General features: G+C 46.9%; 1 long non-coding RNA gene and 1 pseudogene across 2 annotated transcripts in view; one reads left to right on the forward strand and one right to left on the reverse strand.

The window, feature by feature from the left end:
• Nucleotides 1-20,099, forward strand: part of LOC110349152 (uncharacterized) — a 222,741-nt gene that overhangs the window by 129,636 nt on the left and 73,006 nt on the right. The window lies entirely within an intron of this gene.
• Nucleotides 1,486-19,458, reverse strand: LOC101698828 (uncharacterized; annotated as a pseudogene).

Here is a 20,099-nt window from a genome sequence, read left to right on the forward strand (position 1 = left end):
AGTCCTTTATTTCCTCCCTCTCTGTCTTCCTTTCTGATTTGAGGATTTTCTGCAGTTGTATTTTTGGATTCTTCTCTTTCTATCACTTGTCAACTTATTTACTACAGGTTTTTGCATAATGACTACCATGCGGCTTGAATTTTAAAACATCTTATAGCAGTCTCTTCTGGCTGTGCAACCTCTCCACACTCCCAACATTGCATGTGTCACAGCTTACATTTTTGTTTTGTGTATCTCTTAACAAATTAATGTCACTATACTTATTTCTGAGTTTTGTTTTTTCACCTTTATAATGGAAATATGTGATTTACACACGGTTATGACAGTATCAGATTATTCAGATTTTATGTGCTTTTACCAGAGAGTTTGTACTCATAGGTTTTAATGTTATGAATTAGCATCCTTCATCTCAGGTTGAAGAACTGTCTCACAAATTACTCTAAGGCAGATGTAACAGTGAACTCAGATTTTGTTTGCTTATGGAAAGTATTTCTCTCTCCTTTGTTTATAAAGGATAGATTTCCTTGGTTGACAAGGTCTCTTCTCTCCTCTTCTCTTCTCTTCTCTTCTCTTCTCTTCCCTTCCCTTCCCTTCCCTTCTCTTCTCTCTCTTCTTTTCAGCCCTTTGCCTGCATCCTCCCCTTCTCTCCTGTCTGACAACAATTCTGCAGACAAATCCACTGATAGCTGAATAGAGGCTCCTATGTATGCAAAGATCTTGTCTTCTGGTTTCATGATTTTGTTTCTGTATTTGAGTTTTGACAGTTTGATAATATGTCTTGGTGTAGTCTTCTTTGAGTTCAATCTTACTGGAGACTTTTGAACTTTCTGTACCTGGATATTTATCTTTCCCCAGATTTGGGGAGTATTCTAATATTTTTTAATAATAATAGAACAAATTCTCATTTATTTGACACAGATAGAAGTAAGGCAGGTTTGGTATTTCAAATTTCAGGAAAATCAGAACTAAAATTTTAAAAATTGGAAATTTAACTTTTTATCATTTAGTGAAAATACAAACCTGTCTGACAATGTCCATGAAAAATAATAATGAAAAGCCTGTGAACATGATTTCTACATTGATTGTATTATGGTTGAAGAATCTGGCCTTTACAGTTTTTTCTTGTAGGAATTCATTGATGTTTGCTTTGTAAATTAACATGCAATTAGTTTTATTTATTTATTTTTTTGGTACCAGGGATTGAACCTGGGACCTTGTGCGTATGAGGCAGGCAGCAGAACCACTGAGCTAAATCCCCACCCCTTTATTTTTTAATTTAATGCTCCATAAATAGTTGAAAGAAAATTGTATACTGTCTATTTTAATATGTATTTAAAATTTTGAACATATTACCTAAGCAATCTGTCTCTGGTTTTATGTATATGTGTATGTGATGTGTTGCCCAAGCACTCATGTATATGTGTATGTGCATGTGTACGTATATATGTACATGTATGTATATGTATATGTGTATGTATATGTGGATGTGTGCACATCAAAGGTTACTAGAGATGTAGCCAAGTTTTCTGTCAAACCCGTTTTTATTACTCCTTGTAATTGTAACAATTTTTGCCACTCTTATTATTATTTTTTCTGTGAAACAAACCTTTAACAACCATCAGAAAGTTTTGTTCTTCTGATACAATGACTAATTTAAAAGTTGTTCTTTATCCAGTTTGCAAAAATGGAACTAAAAAACAGGCATTTATAATAAGCTTTAAGATTTGATTAAAGGCTCTGCCACAATCTTCATACCTGTACAGCATTTTTCCCATGTGAATTCTCTAGTGTCCAGTAAAGATTGAAATTTCATCAAAGGCTTTGCTACATGCATTACATTTCTAGTGTTTCTAATACATATTCTATGCTCTAGTTCTGCCACAACCATTGCATTTGCATTTCAATCAAGTATGAATTTTCTGGTGTCTAGTAAGACTTGAACTTAGATTAAAGGCTTTGCCACATCTGGTACATTTGTAGGGTTTCTCTCCAGTATGAATTCTCTGGTGCTGAGTAAGTGTGGAACTTCAATCAAAGGCTTTGACACACTCTTTACATTTGTGGGGTTTTTCTCCAGTATGAATTCCCTCATGTTGAGTTAAGTTTGAGGAACTATGGAAAGTTTTATTACACTCTTTACACTTGTAGGGTTTCTGTCCACTATGAATTATGTGGTGTTTTTTAAGGGTTGAAGTTTGGTTAAAGGCTTTGCCACACTCTTTACATTTGTAGAGTTTCTCTCCAGTATGAATTCTTTGGTGTTGATTAAGGGCTGAATTTTGATAAAAGACTCTGTCACAATCTTTTCATTGGAAGGGTTTCTCTCCAGTATGACTTTTCTGGCGCTCGGTAAGATTTGACCATTGATTAAAAGCTTTGCCACATTCTTTACACAGGAAAGGTGTCTCTCCAGTATGAATTCTCTGATGTTGATTAATAGTTGAGCAATATTTAAAGGCTTTGCCACACTGTTCACATTTGTAAGGCTTCTCTCCAGTATGAATTTTCTGGTGTCAAGTCAGTGTTGAGCAATATTTAAAGACTCTGTCACAATCTTTACATTTGTAAAGTCTCTTAAGGGTTGAGCTCTGATGAAAGGTTTTGTCACATTCTTTACATTTGTTGTGTTTCTCTTCAGTATGAATTCTCTGGTGTTTATGAAAGGCAGAATCATTAGCAAATGCTAAGTCTATAGTCTTAGAAAGGTTGTGTTGAATATGGATACTTTGATGAAAAAGTAAGTTTTGGGCACTGGTCAAAGACTTTGCAACATTTATCACACTTCTAAATGTTTTTTTGAAAATGTGTACACTGATGCTTACTAGGGTTTGAGTCCTGGTTTATGATTTTATAAATTTCTTTACATTGGCAAAGTTTCTGTCCAGTATAAATATCCTGGTAATTATTTAGAATAGACCCCTCACAAGAGGCCTTCTCATGTTCGTTATAGATGTCCTGAGTTTCCAAAAGATCTGTATATGGGTTTTGCTTGAACACTAATGGGTGTGTAAACACCTTCTTGTATTTATTCAAACTGTACATTTTTGCACACAGTAGACATATTTGTTGATTATTGAATAATGAACTTCTCTTAAAGGATTTGTCAAATTGACAATATTTAGAACTTTGTTCATCCATTTTCAATCTCTTGTCTATAGAAATGCCTGAATGAAAATTGAATCCAACACTACCTTTGAAATTGTTCAAATAGTTAACTGAACCATTGACTGGATCTAATTTTGGCTTTTCCAAATTTTCTTTGAGAGAAAGCTTATGTTTTGTAATTGGATGTGAATCATTAGTTATAGAAACACGTTGGTCATTCAAAGTAAGTGGCAAAAATTCAAATATTTTCTGAGATGTTATGTGTTCTTTATCACTTTTGGCAGTAATATTTCTGTTGTCTTTAGTTGTCACATATTGGTTATGTCCATTAAAACATGGATTCTCCCCTTCATACTCACCAACAATTTCCCAGTCTTTTCTTAAGTATAAATTGGTAATGCCACAATTTCTGTATCTTTGATGGATCACTTTTTGGAATGAATGTTTTATGCCCTGCTGTGATGAAAATCCTTGGGTATAAGACATAGCTGAATACATGGCTGCTGTATCTTGACTCTTCACAATTCAAAGTTCTTTGCTTTGCTCCAGAAGGGTTATCAGGTGTAGCTTAGAATCAGCTAGACCTAGTTCTGTAGTTTTCTAACATCACATCCCTGTACAGATTCTGCTGAGCAGGGTCCAGGCACTCCCATTCCTCTAAAGAGAGATCAGTGGCCATATCCTTGAATGTCAACAGTTCTATTTTGACTGCTGGGGTTTCCAGTCTTCTCCCCGCAGACCCCACACTTCGCAGGTCACAGTGCCACAGCAGGTGGGAGAAGCCACAGGAGGGGACTGCCACTCTTATTTTTTAAAAGCAAGCTTTCTCACACTCTTTTGCTTTAAGAACTCCAAAATATGAATTTAGCTCTTTTGATGGTGTTCCATAAATCCTGTAGGTTTTCTTAAATCCTTTTCAATTTTGCTTTTAAAAAATTTTTTATTTTATGAAAAAATAAAACAAGATATCATAATCAAATAATAAGAGAATAACAATAGTTATTATACCATGTAGTATCTTCAAAGTAGTTATTTAGACTACAAGACATACACAAAAAGATTCTTACAAAAAATGAACAGCCAGAAAAATACAAACTTTCTTTGCAATGAACTTAGATAAACTAGTGGTATAAATGAACCCTTTTAGCATATAGAATGACATTGGAGTTTGTGGTTCAGGTAGGTATGTTTCTTCCTTTTTGCTATATTTTTCTTTTTCTCCTCTGATTATATAATTTCAAGTGGCCTGCCTTTGAATTCACAGATTCCTTCTTCTTTATTGACACTACTGTGCTCTTCATTTCTTTGTTGTGTCCTCCAGCTTCAGAATTGTTTGGCTCTCTATTAGGGTTTCAGTTTCTCTGTTAAACAGCTAGCCTTTGTTAGTTTGTTTATTGCTTTCCTGAGTTTTCTTTGAATTGTTTCTCCCTGCTCTTTACAGTTCAGAACAATTGCTTTGAATTATTGGCCAGGCAGCCCACAGACCTCCACTTCTTGGGGATGAGCCACTCAGAAGTCGGTGCTTCCTCGGTGTGGGTGTGTCCTGCTGTCTCCCACTGTCTTCCCGGGAGACCTGTGGACCAATGGTGCTGTGGCCTCACTGACCATGGGGCTGGTTTCATGGGGAAGAATGTTGTGCAGGAGTCTGCTGAGGGCAGCTGGGCGGTGAACAGCAACTCTGGCTCCATGAGGGGAGGTGGAGCATTGTCTTGCTGGAGTCTTTGCGGCAGGCCTGTGTGGTCCTCCTGGTTTCTTTTTATCCCCTGGGACGTTAGCCCCGAGGTCTCTCTGGGTGCTGGGTCTGGCATGCCCATGTGCTCTCTGCAGGGTTGGCACCAGTGTCCGAGACACATACAGTACCCGTGGGGTGCAGCCTCCTGGCTCTGGGGGGGCGGGCTGGGCTGTGCCCCAAGCACATGCACCCTCCTGCTTCCTGCAGCAGTGTACAGGGAGCAATGTAGTGGGACACTCGCAGCCCGGGGCCCAGGGACAGGCCCGAGTGCTGCCCAGCTCCGGCATCTGGGTGCACGTTAGTTCTTCAGGGCAGTGCAGTTGGGCTCAGACCTGGGGCCTGGTGTGGCTCCCATTTCTGTAGCAGTGGCTCTGGGTCTCAGGACTGGCCGGGTGTCCTGGGTCTGCAGGGCTGGGACCTGGAGTGCATGTTCCACCTGGTGGGGGCTCCGGGTCTTGGGACACAGGCTGAGGGAACTGGTGGCATCTCCTGCTCAGTGGGAGCTGGGAGCTGCAGCGGCCTCTGCCCCCTGTCAGTACTGAGCTCCTGCCCTGCTCGAGGCATCCAGCTCTCTCGGTGGAGGCAGAGGGCTGATCTCCCCAGCCGCTTGGTGGGGTTGTCCTCCAGGGCATTTCTGCACTTACTTGACCAGAGCTTTGGGCTCTACCAGGCTCTCAGTCTAAAGTGGTCTATTCATTGTCTTTGGAGGAGAGTGAAGGTTGGTGTCTCCTCCTGTACCGTCTTGCCAATGTCATCTCTATTTTTGTGTTTAAAAATGTTCATGGTGCAAGTACTGCGCGCTGGGGACTGTTCCAAACTGAGGCCACTGTAGCAGATAAGAGTCCCTGCTTCCACATTAGCAGGAATCGTGAGCTTGACACCAGTTCTTCTGCTTTCTGGCTGTGTGAGCTTTATCTTCCAGACTGTCATTTGTTCACCTTGCTCGCTTTTTCACTTTTGTTGTTATTAGTCCATGTGCGCGGGGCCTGATGGTCACGCTCCTCACACCGGAACTCCCCTCCCGCTCCCTGTCTCTTGCAGGAGATCTCCCGGTTCCCTATTACATGTACTTTATTTTGCTCCCTGATTCATTTATACTTTGGGTTGTCACTTTTTTGTTTTGTTTTATGAAAATTATATGAGGTGATCATGCATGGAAATACCAGCTCCTAAAAGCAATCAGTGTTAGCTTCTGCTATGACTTTCCAGCCAGTAGTTCGCCTTTCCCCTTTCAGAGCCCGAGGTTCCTCGGGAGGCTGTGAGGCGAGGCCTGTGCTAAGGGGGAGGAGCCTGCCTTGTCGCCATGTCCCTGTACCCGGCCACCCCTCCCCTGTGTCGGGACTCTCCCACCCATCCGAGTGGTGGGGTGAGCTAGATCTTTGCCCACGTCCTTGCTGTGCCAAGACCTGTGCCTCTCTGACGCAGGTGTGGAAGGAGCAGGGACCGAGAGCCCAGGGAGGAGCTGAGGCTGGACTCTCAGCTTTTACCCAAGCCCACTCCACCTCTAATGACTCCAGCCCTCTGGGAGCCCCAACACTCCTGTCTGTGGACACAGAAGGGGGTGCCACGGAACCAGCGCACCAGCCCTGACCTCTGGTCTGAGGTCAGGGCTGAGGTCACAGCGGACAGAGGATGTGTGTTGCACCAGACCAGGTGTCCTAGAACCAGGCCTGAGGTTGTTACTAGAGGTTAATGGTGACGATGAGGGTGAGGGCAGCTGTGGGTGGCACCTTTGCTCTGCTCGGCCTCTCTGCCAGGTACTGCCCTGCACTATTCAGCCCAACCCTCAAAATAAACCTCAAATATGCTCTATGGTTTTCCATCTCCAGATGATGGATCCACAGGAAATAAGCAACCTCCCCCAGGCCTGGAGTGAGGGAGGAGGGCAGGACTGGAACCCAGGGAGTCTGGCTCGGCCTCTGCCCGTCACACCATCACCAGCGGCCTGGAACTTTAGAGCTCACAAAGCATTATGGTCAGCTTATGGATCAAGCTCTTTAAGGTTGGTCTTACTGCCTTGATTTTGGGGCCGAGAAAACTGAGGCCTGGGAAAGCTAAGTGCGTTGGCAAAGACCCATCTGCAGGTTAGTAGCCAGAGAATACTGCAGCTCGAGCTGTCCTTGCCGAGCGCGGGGATTTCTCTGCAACTTGGCTACTACTCTGTGAAAAGAGAAATACTCACCTGCCAGTGGCCTGCTTCACACGTGAGAACGTGAGGAAGTAATCAGAAGGTGCAAAATGCCCACAAACACGTGTCCTCAGGGCTCTATGCACTAAAGCAGCTCTCCACTGCCACAGCACACACCTGGCCTCTTTAGTGAGCTCAGTGTGGTGCTGCAGAAGGGAAGCCAGGCCAGGACAGGCGTGACAAGAGAACTCTGTGGCAGGCCAGACTGAGGGCACTGCTGTGTATCCTGAGGGGCACCAGCTGCTGCAGTGGGAGGAGCGTGGGGTGGCAGGGATGTCAGGGACCAGCTCTACTAGGAGGGAAGAGAAGTGCTCTCTCTTGGCCCCCGGGGCACTGTTCTGTCCACCTGGTGCAGCCTGGTGGCCAGGGACCAGGTCAGGGCGGCAGCAGGGGACCGGTGACTGTTACATGGGAACCAGGATTGCAGCTGAGACTGACAGTGGCACCAGATCCGGATCCTCCTAACTGGCGCCCTGCCCTCTCCTGGGACCCACACAGCCGGAAGGTGCAGCAGAGCTTGCGTCATGTTCCTAGGCAGCCAGAACTCAAGAGGAAGCAGTTCAGTTCCCCAGAGACACACGACATCATAATAGAACCTTCCTCTCTCGCCCCTCTCCAGTTCTGTTCCTACTCGTGCTGACCCTAACTCTGCTCTGTCACTCCTGTCAGGCTCCTAGGCTGCTGACAACGCAACCAGCAAGGTGCAATGCCACAGGCCTGTGTAGGACTCACTGGTGGGGCAGTGCTTTGACTTTGCCTGTTCACTTCTCTGCCAGCTCCTCTAATAGAAAGTCTCAGTCTGGCTGTCATGTCTCTGTCACTCTTTCCTCTTACACCACACCCGGCTAGGTCTGCCCTCAAGGGACCTTGTTAGACTCGAGTTCTGGGAGAACTGATCTCCCACAACTCATTCCAGGCTGCAGAGCAAGGAAGAGAGTTTCGGGTGAGGGTGGACTTGTTCAGAATTAGAGTTGGGTGAAATCCCCTAAGGCCAGAGCTTCCCAGAGAAACAGAGCCAGTAGGACAGACAGGTCCTCCCTGGGTTCCCATGGGGACTGCATCCAGGGCCCCCACTAAAATCCACGGTGCTCAAGCTGCTTATTTAAAATGCCATGTAGCCTCAGACACCCTCCTGCATCCTTTTAAATCTCCCATAATGCCCAATGCCACATAGACTTGATGTAAATAGCTACAGGCTATTGTTTGGGGAAGAATGAAGAGGGAAATCCGCACATGTTTGGTGCCGCCGCCTTCCTCCCCCAGTGCTTCTGGTCACAGTTGGTCGAATCCCAGGAAAGTGTGCATGTAGAGTGAGAGGAGAGAGAGCAGCTGGGAGGAACCATGTCACAGGCTTGTGGACTCTGAGAAGCCCACAGGGTCTGTCCATGCACGGAGACCCAGAGGGGTCCATGGGCCGATTAAGTGTGATCTGAAGGCCTGGACCGGGGCAGCTGGCTGCTGGCAGTGAGTGCCACAGTCTGGTATGGGAGCAGGTGGGTGGGATGTGCCAGCTCACACAGTGAGTCAGGAAAGGTCAGGTTCCTCCTGGCTCCTCCTCTTGGGATACTGAGACCCTCAAGGGATTCTCTGACAGCCGCCCAGCTTGGGGAGGGCTGTGTGCTTGCCGGAGTCCCTGTGCCAATGCAGCCTCACTGGGAAACCCTCACAGATGTCTCCAGAGCCTGTGGTCTGGGCGTGCTGGGCTGCTCAGGTGTCCATACAACACTGAACAGCACAAGTACCAGCACCAGCTCCCCTTCCACTGGCCCTTCTTGAATGCCACAGCCATCAGTGCCCACCACATGCCAGCGCTGGGCCGAGCGCACAGGGAGCATGAGTCTGGGGCTCTCCCACCTTACCAGGGACAGAGAGGCTCAGTCAGCTCCCCAGGGCCTCCAACCCAGCTCAGAGAGGGTGTGGCAGTAAGGACATCCTGTGGGCCCCAGAGGGAGGAGAACCCGAGGGGTTTCTTAGCGAACCAGGAAGAAGCACTGGCATTTCAAGCAGTGAGAACCTGGTCGACACTGGCTCACTGCTGGGCCCTGCTGGACCTCGAGGACAGTTTGTTTCCTTTAGGGGCTGCAGTGCCTCCCCCCACATGAGTCATCCTGACGCAGCAGCTCCAGGGCTGCTTGTCCCGCACTCCCGTTCTGGAGCCGGGAGGTGACTTTCCATCCTCCCAAATGTGTCTGGAAGCTCATGGCCTTGGACCACATGGGACCTGTGCCCACAGGAGAGAGCTGAGTGCTGGGGGGGGGGGGGGGGCGGGGGCGGGGCAGAGCTGCTCTGATCCGGGACAGAGGAGTTCAGATTGAGCTGAGGGCATTGGAGTTTGGAGCCCTGTGCTTGGCGGTTTTAGTGATCCCTTCAGCGCTGGCCTGATCAGTGTGCACAACCGGGGGGCTTGCAGATACACCTGCTTCTTGGCGTCTGCCTCCCTCCAGCTGGGCACCCAGGAGGTGGCCCCTCTGTCTCAGTCACTTCTCTCATTGCTGAGTGTCGGGAGCAATGCTACATAGTTTTAGCGAAAACCATTTGATGAGGCCTAGTTCTCCTGCCTACAGGCCAGCTATGGCATTTTGAGACATAATTGCATTTTGGCCTCTGGTTACAACTGAGACCTCAATGATCCGGTGATGCTGTGATGCTCCAGGACGAGATCACACCAGCTGAAGACATCCTGGGAGGAACAAAATCTTCCTCTACTCAGTTCCTCATTGTTCTTGGATTGTTACACTTTGTTTATCCCAATATACTGAACTCTCTGCAAGTCATTTGTTACATCTATTTGTTTCTCCGGATGTACTGAATGAAAGGTGTGGTAAGCTGCAGGCTTTCGTCTTTGCCGCCCAGAGCAGCACTGGTCAGACCCAAAGCTCAGCTTCTTCTCAGTCTGATTTTTCTACCTTTCCTGTAATTCGCCGTGTGCTGCCGTAGCTCACGGGAGACCAGGACTCACTGCAGAGGTTCTGGTAACGTCCCCTTCCCCTGTTCCCTACATTTGGCACCCGACATGGATGTGAATCAGATCCAGGGGTGAACTCGCCTGTGAGACAAACTCGGAGTAAAAGAGACAGCACACGGATCTCCCAGGACGATTTCTGGAGTCGGACGAGGGACACTGGTGGTAAGAGTGTCCAGCTGGGGGTAATTTTCTATCTTTGCTGAGTTACAACTATGGGTCAGTCTCTGTCAACAGAACAGCATAACTTTGCCAAATTACTTAAGTCGCTGTTAAAGCAAGCTATGTACCCAGTACCTAAGGGTGCTGTGATAGATTTGTTAAAAGACATACAAATGTACGGCCCATCTTTTCCCCGGGAAGGGACAACTAACTTAATAGCATGGGAACGCGTAGGTACCGTTCGTGAGGCCCGGCGAAGGGGTGATCGTCTCTCCCCCGAACGCTCCCCACTTGGGCCTTAGTACGCTCTGCTCTCAGATTCTCTCAGTCAGTTCAGGAGACCTCGGCTATCCCCCCGCCACCTGCCCTTCTGTCCAGGCTTCCCCTTGTTCGGCTTCGTCTCCGGTTTGCTTTCATCTCACTGCGGCTTTTGCTCCACCCCCACAGTGCACTGAGGAAGACCCTAACTCTCTAGCCCCTCAGCCATCTCACAGAGGTCTAGCTGCCCCCTTGTGAAGCCCTCTTCTGGGGCCACTCCCTCCCTATCGCCGTGCCCCGCCAAAGGCTGTGACATGGACCAAGGCGGTGGGAGACCCTCTGTGCTGTCCTGTCTCAGTCTTGCCTGATCCTGACAGCTCAGAGGTGGACACGTATGTTCTCGCCTCATTTGATTTTAACATCCTGAAGGACCTCAGGCAGAGCGTGCTAACGAATGGCGTCCAAAGCCCCTACACAGTGTGTTTGTTGGACAATGTACTTCAGACTTATCCTCTGGTTCCTCATGACGTTTTTCACCTTGCGAAAACGTGCCTGTCCCCTGGTCAGTATCTCCACTTTGAGGTGGAACTTCGTTCTTTAATCAGGGAACAGGCTCATAAAAATGCTCAGGGAGATGCTCAGTCGAGAGAAGTTACTATCAACATGTTATCGGACACGGGTGACTTTTCTTTTTTTTTCCTTTTTTTTTTTTTTAGGGATCTTAGGGGTTTAATTTTATTTTTTTTTTTAGTTTTCTTTTTTTTCCCCGCATTAACTTTATTGGTACATTTTAGGTATAAAATACAGTTACATTCATCATTGGGATCTTGTACCATTACATGAGTCTCTTGGTTCTTATTTCTTTTCCCCTTCCCTTGCCCTCCCTTCACCCCCTCCACCCTTCCCTATTTGCAAAGACCTTGTTTCCATTTTTTTTCCTTTTCTCATATTTTTCTTTTCCCTTTTTTCCCTTCCCCTACCCCTCCCACTTCCCCTGCTCTTTTAGACCTTTTCTTCCTGTTACACAATATCAGTTACATATTTTTAAAATTACAATATTAAGATCTAGGAGACATTACCACAGATTTTACAGAATTTAAAAGGATGTAGAAAGCATATTACAAAAATCTTTTTTGAAATAAATTTGACAACTTCTAAGAAGTTCCTTAGAAGACAAATTAATGAAACTGACTCTGGAGGAAATATAAAATTTGAATAGCACCTATTAAAGAAAGTATATTCCTAGCTTGAAAACCTACCTATATGACAACAACAGGCTCATATGCATTTTAACTGATAAATTATATCAAACATATAAAGCAGAAAAAAGAAGGAACACTTCTCCCCTCATTTTAGGAACTCAACATTGTGCTAATCCTAAAACTGGATAAAGATAATAGAAGAAAAAAGTATGAACATAGATAGAAATTTGTTTAACAACACAAACTATTAGAAGTCAGATCTGGCAGGACGTAGAAAGTGGTTTTGTTATAGGGATGGCAGTGTTGGTTCAGCATTGGAAGATCCACCCCCAAAAGTCATCATTTTAGGGCCGGGGATTTAGCTCAGTGGTTTTGCCACCTGCTGTGCAAGCGCAAGGACCTGAGTTCAATCCCCGGTACCAAAATAATAATAATAATAATAATAAGACCAGTTTGACCAAAAGTCATCATTTTAACAGAGGAAGGGAAAAGCCATAGGATCCTGTCACGAGTTGGAGAAAAAGTATTGGACTAAATTCTACAGCTGTTCATGGTCAAAGCTATCAGGAGACTGGAAGTAGAACAGAACCTTCTCAGCAGATCAAAGCCATGCACTCCATCCTTCCAGCGAGAACGCCTTGTATGAATGGAGCAGATACAATGCTCCCTCCCTGAGGTGGGGAACAGGGCAGATAGGCCTGCTCTTCATCTGCCCATTCAGCTTGGAACCCAGGCCCCACCAGAATAGGCTGGCAATGAAAACGGTGAAATGAAAGGGGCCTTACAAGCCGACCCAGGGCCACTGAGTCAGGCATCCAGAGAACATCAGTTACCGCCCGGCCCTTGCCTCCCTGTCAAACAGGCATCCACTGGGCTAAAGCCTGCCGCTCCACATAGGATAGGGATGGGACACTGCTGCCAGGAACATGGGGATTGGGCCCAGAAAACTATAGGGGATCAGGGCCAGGGGGCCCCAGTGCCCCTGAGTCAGCCGTACCCGGTTCAGACCCGTGCGCAAGTACAGAATCAGACAGCGTGGGTGTCCGGAGGGACATTTCTTCCCTCGTCAGGGGAACACTGGAGAGCTCAGGAATAGATCTTCCTGCTGCTCAGAGAGGTCACCTGCTGGGAGGGGAGACTCCAGTATCTGTCCCCACAGGAATTCATGGACCCCCACCCCCCGGAACCATTGGTTTGAGACTTGGAAAATTCTCTGTAACTTTGAAAGGCATCACTGTTATTCTGGCTGTTGTTGATTCTGATTGTACCTCTGAATTGTGTGTCCCTGTTAGCGCCACAGGACTCTGGGTCATAGAACAAGGAGATTATATTGCTTTTGCCTAAACCAAAATTAAATGATGTTAGCTTTTAAAATTCCTGAGAGGATCCTCAGCCAGAAATTCCTCAAGAAGAGATTTATTTCACCCAAGAGATTTCCAAAAACTGGCCCATGTGCAAAATTAAATTGAATGGCAAATTCTTTACAGGGCTGATAGACACAGGAGTGGATGTGTCCGTGATTGGCACATGGTTTTGGCCGTCATCTTGGGGGGAAAACCCAACTAAAACATCGCTGGTAGGCCTTGGCGCCCCCCCCCACAAGTTTTGCAAAGCTCCACTCCCCTGCCTCATGAAGGGCCCAAGGGTCAATCGGGACATATTTGTCCTTCCATAGCTCCCGTGCCTGTAAATTTATGGGGCAGAGATTTGTTGGAAGAACGGAGAGTCACAGTGACTACTTTGCCCCCTGAAACTTCACTGGGCCAACAGATGATATCTAAAATGGGATATGCACCAGGAAAAGGATTAGGCAAGCAACTTCAGGGAACAACACAGCCTAGAGAACAGAAACAAAACAATAATTGCTTTGGGATTGGATATGATCAAAATTTTTAGTTGGGGCTATTGAAGAAGTTTCTCCGCCCAAGGCAGCTTTGCCTTTACAATAGAAATCAAATGATCCCATTTGGCTTAATCAATGGCCCCTACCGTAGGAGAAACTAACCATTCTAGAGCTACTCATATTAGAACAAGTTAACAGGGGGCATTTAGAACCATCTGTGAGCCCTTGGAGTTATTCCTAAAAGGTCAGGCAAATGGCGTTTGCTTCAGGACTTACATGCAGTTAATGCAAACCTCATTCCAATGGGGGCACTGCAACCCGGCTTACCAAACCCAGTGGCAATCTCCCAGAAGTGTCCACTTACAGATTTAGGAGACTGCTTTTTCAACATTTCTTTGTGGCTGACTGACCGGCCGACCTCGATTTGCCTTTTATTGGATTAGGGCTAAAATAGGTACAGTAACTTTTCAATTGCTGAATTTATATGAAATATTACAGGGAGATTCTGATCTTAATTCCCCTTGAAGATTAACTCCAGAGGCACAAAAGGAGTTACAATTAATAGAACAAAGACTACATAACTGGCAGGTTTTTCTTATCAGCTCTAATTATCCAGTTCATTTGTTTGTGCTTAACACCCCCTACTCACCTACAGGCTTAATAGGGCAATGGTATGAGAAATAAGTCTTTCCCATGGAATTGTTGTTTTTATCTAACCAGTTAGTGAAATCTCTACAATTATATCTAGAACAAATTGCAAAAATAGTTTCCCTGGGACGTAATCATACCCGACAATTATTTGGTGCTGACCCTCATTTCATCATTATCCCAATTGATAAGGCTCAAATGCAGATGCTGCTACAAACTGCTTTGTATTGCCAAGTAGCCTTTGCAGATTTTATGGACAGGTAGATAATCATTACCCTGGTGATCCTCTGTTTCAGCTTTTTTCGCGTCATGAGTTTATTCTCCCCAAGACTACTCAATTTCAGCCGTTGCAAGGTGCCTCAACCTATTTTACCAAGGGCTCCTCTAAGGGCCAAGCAGCAGTTTGGAGCTCTTCCTTTAGCTATGTGTTGCCTACACCTGGTCTCTCTGCTCAGAGGTCAGAGTTGCTAGCCATTATATTTGTGATTGAAAACTTCCCTTCCCAACCTCTTAATATTTTGAGTGATTCCATTTATGCAGTTGGTTTGACTCAAAGAGTGGAAAGTGCTATGGCTTGCTCTACCTTAAAACCTAAATTATTAAACTTGTTTTTAAGATTACAAAAGGCCATATGTCAAAAAATTGCTCCTGCCTTAATAACTTGGGGGAGACATTTTGCCTGTGTCCTGACACATAAGGATGAAACCTTGTGGCTGCCCTCCTGGAGTGAGCGATTGTGGGTCACACTGGTGGAACCACCAACATCTTGGAGAATGGGTGATAGCACCCCTGCTGAGAGCAATGAGCCAGCTGCACCTGAGCGACCCACCTCACCAGCAAGGACCAACAAATCCACAGTGGGGTCCAGGATTGAAATGATGTCCCCAGAGAAAGAATAATTATAGATTTATGGTTAAAAAAAAGGGAAGGACAACTTGAAAATGTTCTTTTTACAGTTATAGGTATAAGTGCTTCCATTCCTTCTGATTCTAATCTTAAGAGATCTCTGTTAATTGACTACAAAAGTTTTTGACCAGTCTTATATACAATTATAAACCTAAAAACCATAAAAGGGATATTATAATTTGATTTGGCCAAATATATTTGAGTGCACTCTAATTTTATAAATCATCTTATATGTTTGTTTGTCCGTCTGTACAGTTGAGCTCAAAATTTTTTTCCTCTTTTCCTTTTCACCCTTTGAAAAAACAATTTTTTCCTTAAAAGATATTCACCTATTATTAAATTGGCTTACAGATAAGTGTTATTAAATTAAAGGCATGCCCTTCTTCCCCCAGGTTGCTAACTGATCAAAGTGGCATCGAGATTTATTTGTCAAAGTACACAGAGACTGTGGGTACTCCCTTTGGTGATAAAGAAGCTGCCGCCCAGAAAATAATTATTCTGATCTTAATTCACTAAAGGGACCCGCTAGTAATTTTCATAATCTTATGGGAGACACACCACAATAAATACCGTCTATGTTATTATAAATTGATTACATTGGTTATCACTGAAGTTTAAGTTCTAAATATGTTATTATAAAATGTTTATATTGGCTAAATTCTAAAAATGTTATTGTGATATGTCTACATTGATCATCTTCAAAAGATTAATTTCTGTGGCATAAACAAAAGAGTGTTATTAGAAAGATGATTTTGGTACCAAACTACATTGGAGAACATAACTGTGATATTGATTATTGTTCCTTTTCTGGTGTACAAAGTGTATTCATGCCCTCTAATTGTATGGGTCTTCCAATATATTGTGTATGGTAATAACCTTTGATTCAGATATTTGCCCTTCTCTTACGCTCCAGCACCTATGATAATAAGCACACTTGTAGGCTGATTTATTTTCCTTAGATGACGTTCTATAAAAAGATAGCTACTTACAGATCCAACCACAAGAACAACCATAATTGGCAATAATAACGGTTTAACTATATTTTTATTCCAAAATGCTTAATATCCAGGTAAAATTATAATAGTTGAGTCCACTACTCCTCTTACAATGCTAATGTTATTGACCTTCTCTTCTGGGTGTTCAACAACCAAAGTTTAGAGGCCAAAACTAAAGAGGTATCTGGGCTAAGAAGGCAGCCAATATTTTGGCCCTGGCCCTCCAAGGTCAACAACAGTAGCAAAAAGATCCAGGTCATGAGGGAACCTTCTCCAAGATCCTGCATCTTTGGTGAGTCACCCAACCTCCTGAGCAGGGAGGTTGCTGAACACCAAAACAGTAAAGATCCAACAAAAAGTGGGCCAAAGGAATGTCACCTGGAGGGAAACAATCTCCCATGCTTTCGCAGAAGGCAACTTGGTCAAGCAAGGCCGTGACATATCCTGGTGGCTGACACTGACAGAGGAGCTAAGAGGCTCTGTGCATGGTTCCAAGACAGTGCCTGTGGAGACTCAGTTGACCTAGTTAGAGAGCAAGTGGTTGATTTTATTTAATATAGGTCTCCCCGTAACTTGGTCTTAAACACCCAGTAGAGAAGTATAACTAAAGACAATAGTTATTTGAGTTCAACAAAAGTTTTCAGTTTTTTAGCCAACATTGCTTTAAAAAATTATTAGATTTTTAATCTTTTTACAGCCCCAAATAAGAGAAATTATGCTTATGATAGACAGCTGAGCCAGTCAAACACTATAGATCCTCTCAATACATAGAGACAAGCCATTGTTGGGTGTGCTCGCTTTTTCTAAAAACACCCTCACATAAAACAAAAAGAAAGAGAGATATGTCAGGAGCAATGCTACCTAATTTTAGGGAAAAATCATTTGATTCGGCCTAGTTCTGCCTACAGGCCAGCTATGGCATTCTGAGACATAATTCCATTTAGGCCTTGAGTTACAACTGAGACCTCAATGATCCGGTGATGCTGTGATGCTCCAGGACAAGAAATATCCTGGGAGCTGAGAACATCCTGGGAGGAGCAAACATCTACTCAGTTCCTCCTTGTTCTTGGATTGTTATACTTTGTTTATCCCGATGTACTGAAGTCTCGCGAGTCATCTGTTACATCTGTTTCTCCTGATGTACCGAATAAAAGGTGCAGTAAGCTGAGGGCTTTCGTCTTTGCTGCCCAGAGCAGCACTAATCAGACCCAAAGCTCAGCTTCTCCAAGTCTCCTTTTTCTATCTTTCCTGTATAATAAGTTAATTCGCCTTGTGCTGCCATGGCTCGCAGGAGACTAGGACTCACTGCAGAGGTTCTAGTAACGTTCCCTTTCCCTGTTCCCTACAGCTGAGACAAAACACCCAACACCTGAAGTTAAAGGGGGAAAGGTTTATTTGGCTCACAGTTTGTGAGGTTTCAGTTCATAATCAGCTGGCTCCATTCAGGGTGGTGTGGCGGAGGGCCATCGCAGAAGAGAAATAGACCATGGCAGGCAGCAAAAACAGCAGGAGCAAGTGACAAGCAACAAGCAGAGACCTCTTTCTGTCCCTTATACCTTACCCAGGCGACCCGCCCTCAGAGACGGTAGCACTCACAGCCGGGGTGGGGCACCCTGAATCCCAGCATCTCCTCTTGACCCCAGCCACACACCCCAGATCCAGCCGCCTTCAGAAAGCCCCGCCCGTGACTGAGTGAGGCTTTGGGGGATGTCTGGACACAGCCCTGACAGCCTCCCTCCTGCAGGACAGTTGGGCAAGAGGCTGAGGGGCTCCCGCTGCAGCCCTCGCCTGGCCTTAAGGTGCTCAGTGGGGGATGCAGCTGCGGCTTCATCTGGACTTGTTGTCGCTGGCAGCAGCTAAGGCTCAGCGTGAAGGCTCTGCCAAGCTCTTCAGCAACCAGAGAAAATCAGAAACCACACTTATCACAGGGCATGGTGGTGCAGTCCTGTAATCCTAGCTACTTGAGGAGGCTGAGACAGGAGGATCCCAAGTTCAAGGCCAGCCTGGACAATTTAGCCAGACTCTATCTCAAAATAGAGCATAAAAAGTGCTGGAAATGTGTGAAGATCCCAGGTTCCATCTCCGTCTCTAGTACTGAAATAAAAATCCCCCTTATGTTCTGTCTACCTGCTTCCTGTGGTCCCTGAGCCAGCCTCAGGCCATGCAGGGAAACTGAGGCCAGGACTAGATCTGTGCCCTAGCAAGAAAAATGGAAGAAGCCCAGGGCAGGGGCAGGCTGTGGTCTGGGGCTGGATCTCCGAGCCAACTCTGCGCCCGCCTCCTCCTTCCTGTGCGCTCCCTGTGTCTGACCTGTCCCTGGCTTCAACCCCACATTACTCTTGCCCTTTGTTCCCATGGTCCTCTCTTCAGGGTCCCCAGCCTCTGAGTTCTGGTCCTTGGATGCTGTCACTGCGTGGACACCCACAGGGACCATGACCAGCACCCTCGGGTGAGGGCCTGCTGTCTGCACTGACGCTGCGAGCCTGGCCAGTATCATCATTTCCATTTTGCCTGTGAGAAAACAGGCTCCGAGCAGCAAGTTTCGGATCTCCCAACATTGAAGTGTGGTTAATTGGTTTCTCCCGACTCCAGGGTCCTTCCCTTTCCCTAACAGAGCACCACATCCGTGTCCAGGGGGCCGCCTTCGGGCTGGGCTGGGCCGGGCTTGGCCCCCGCTTGGCTCTCCCTGGGATCTCTTCCTAGCCCATCCTCCCTGGGACTCAGCTTTGAGTCCATAACATTTCCGTAACAGACCCCTGGGGCACAGTGCCTGGATCGCAGTCACAGAGGTTTCAGCCCCACCACGTGGCTGGCTGTGGGCGACATGGCAGGAGCACGTGCCAAGCGAAGATGCTCTGCTTGTGGCTGGAGGGAAACAGAGGCGGAGACTGGGGCCCAGGGCCCCTGCTTTGCCCCTCCGAGTCCGCCCAGCTGTGAGGCTCCAGCACCTTCCCACAGTGCCAGGGCTGGGCCCTTGGGGACAGCGCTTCCTGGGACCCACACCAAGCCCCACAGGCCCCACCCTGACAAAACCCCCTTAACATGACCCCGACAGGCTGGGGTCTCAGGAAGATTTTTACAAACACCATGGGAAAGTGGAAGGCAAGGACTGCAGCAAATACCGCAGCACAGAAACGGCTGGCTCCCCAAAGGGGTCTCTGTAGGGTGCAGGGGAGCAGCAGAAGGCTGCGCTGCTGCCTGTGGACGCTGAGAGCTCCCCTCCAAGTCTGTGGTGAGTCCCGCTCTGAGGGGCTCAGCCCTGTCCCACCTGCTGAGGCCTGGGAGGAGAAGCGGAGCCAGAGGAGGAGGGTGGGCAGGGCATGCTGGCCGCAGGACCCTCGGCCATGCAGCCTCTTCTGCCCAGGTGGCCCGCATCCTCTCGGCCTTGGTGGGCCAGGCCGGTCTCCCGACTCCCCCTGGACTCTGCCGAGGTCCCCTGGGCAGCTGCACTCGCCATGGTTGAGCCCTCTCAGCCCCCTCACGCCGTCTACACTACAGCGGACAGTGCCGCCACCCGCCCAGCCCAGAAAGTCACAGACCCTGCTCCTCGTCCTGTTGTCCAGGATTCTGCCAGGCTTGTTTTCAGAAGCTCTTTATGTCTCCTGCACCAGCCGCTCCCTCATTAAGGCCCCTTATGCTGCACGGCCGCATCAGCCTCCTGACTATTCCAACTGCCTGCCTTCCGCTGACCTCCTGCATTCTCTCGCAGGGTCAGACGTCCCAGAGCAAGTACGATGACCCAGGTTCCTGAGTCGTGCGTCCCCCGTGTCTCCCCCCAGCCAACCCTGGGGTCCCCTCTTCCCGGCTGGGTCTGCGGAGCCTGGACCTCTGGCTCTTGGTCAGCTGCCCTTGTCCCCAGCTGTCACTCTGGACGTGTCCTCTCCCGTGTGCGCCTGACTGGGGCCCTCGGCCTCTGTGAGCCCCGGCCTGGCTCCTCCTCGGAAGGTCTGGGTCTGCCCGGCTCTGCAGTTTCCTTCCGCTCCCAAACCTGAGCTTCCTGGGCTGGGCACCGCATCCTCACTCCATCCGCTCAGCTCACACTTCCTAGGCTGCCTGCGTTTCTGAATAGCTGGCTCCCTGAGGACAGAGACCACGGCA

Source organism: Heterocephalus glaber, unplaced genomic scaffold, assembly GCF_053883595.1.
Source record: "Heterocephalus glaber isolate CG9 unplaced genomic scaffold, H.glaber_assembly_v1.0 deba00001572, whole genome shotgun sequence".
Taxonomy (NCBI): Eukaryota; Metazoa; Chordata; class Mammalia; order Rodentia; family Bathyergidae; genus Heterocephalus; species Heterocephalus glaber.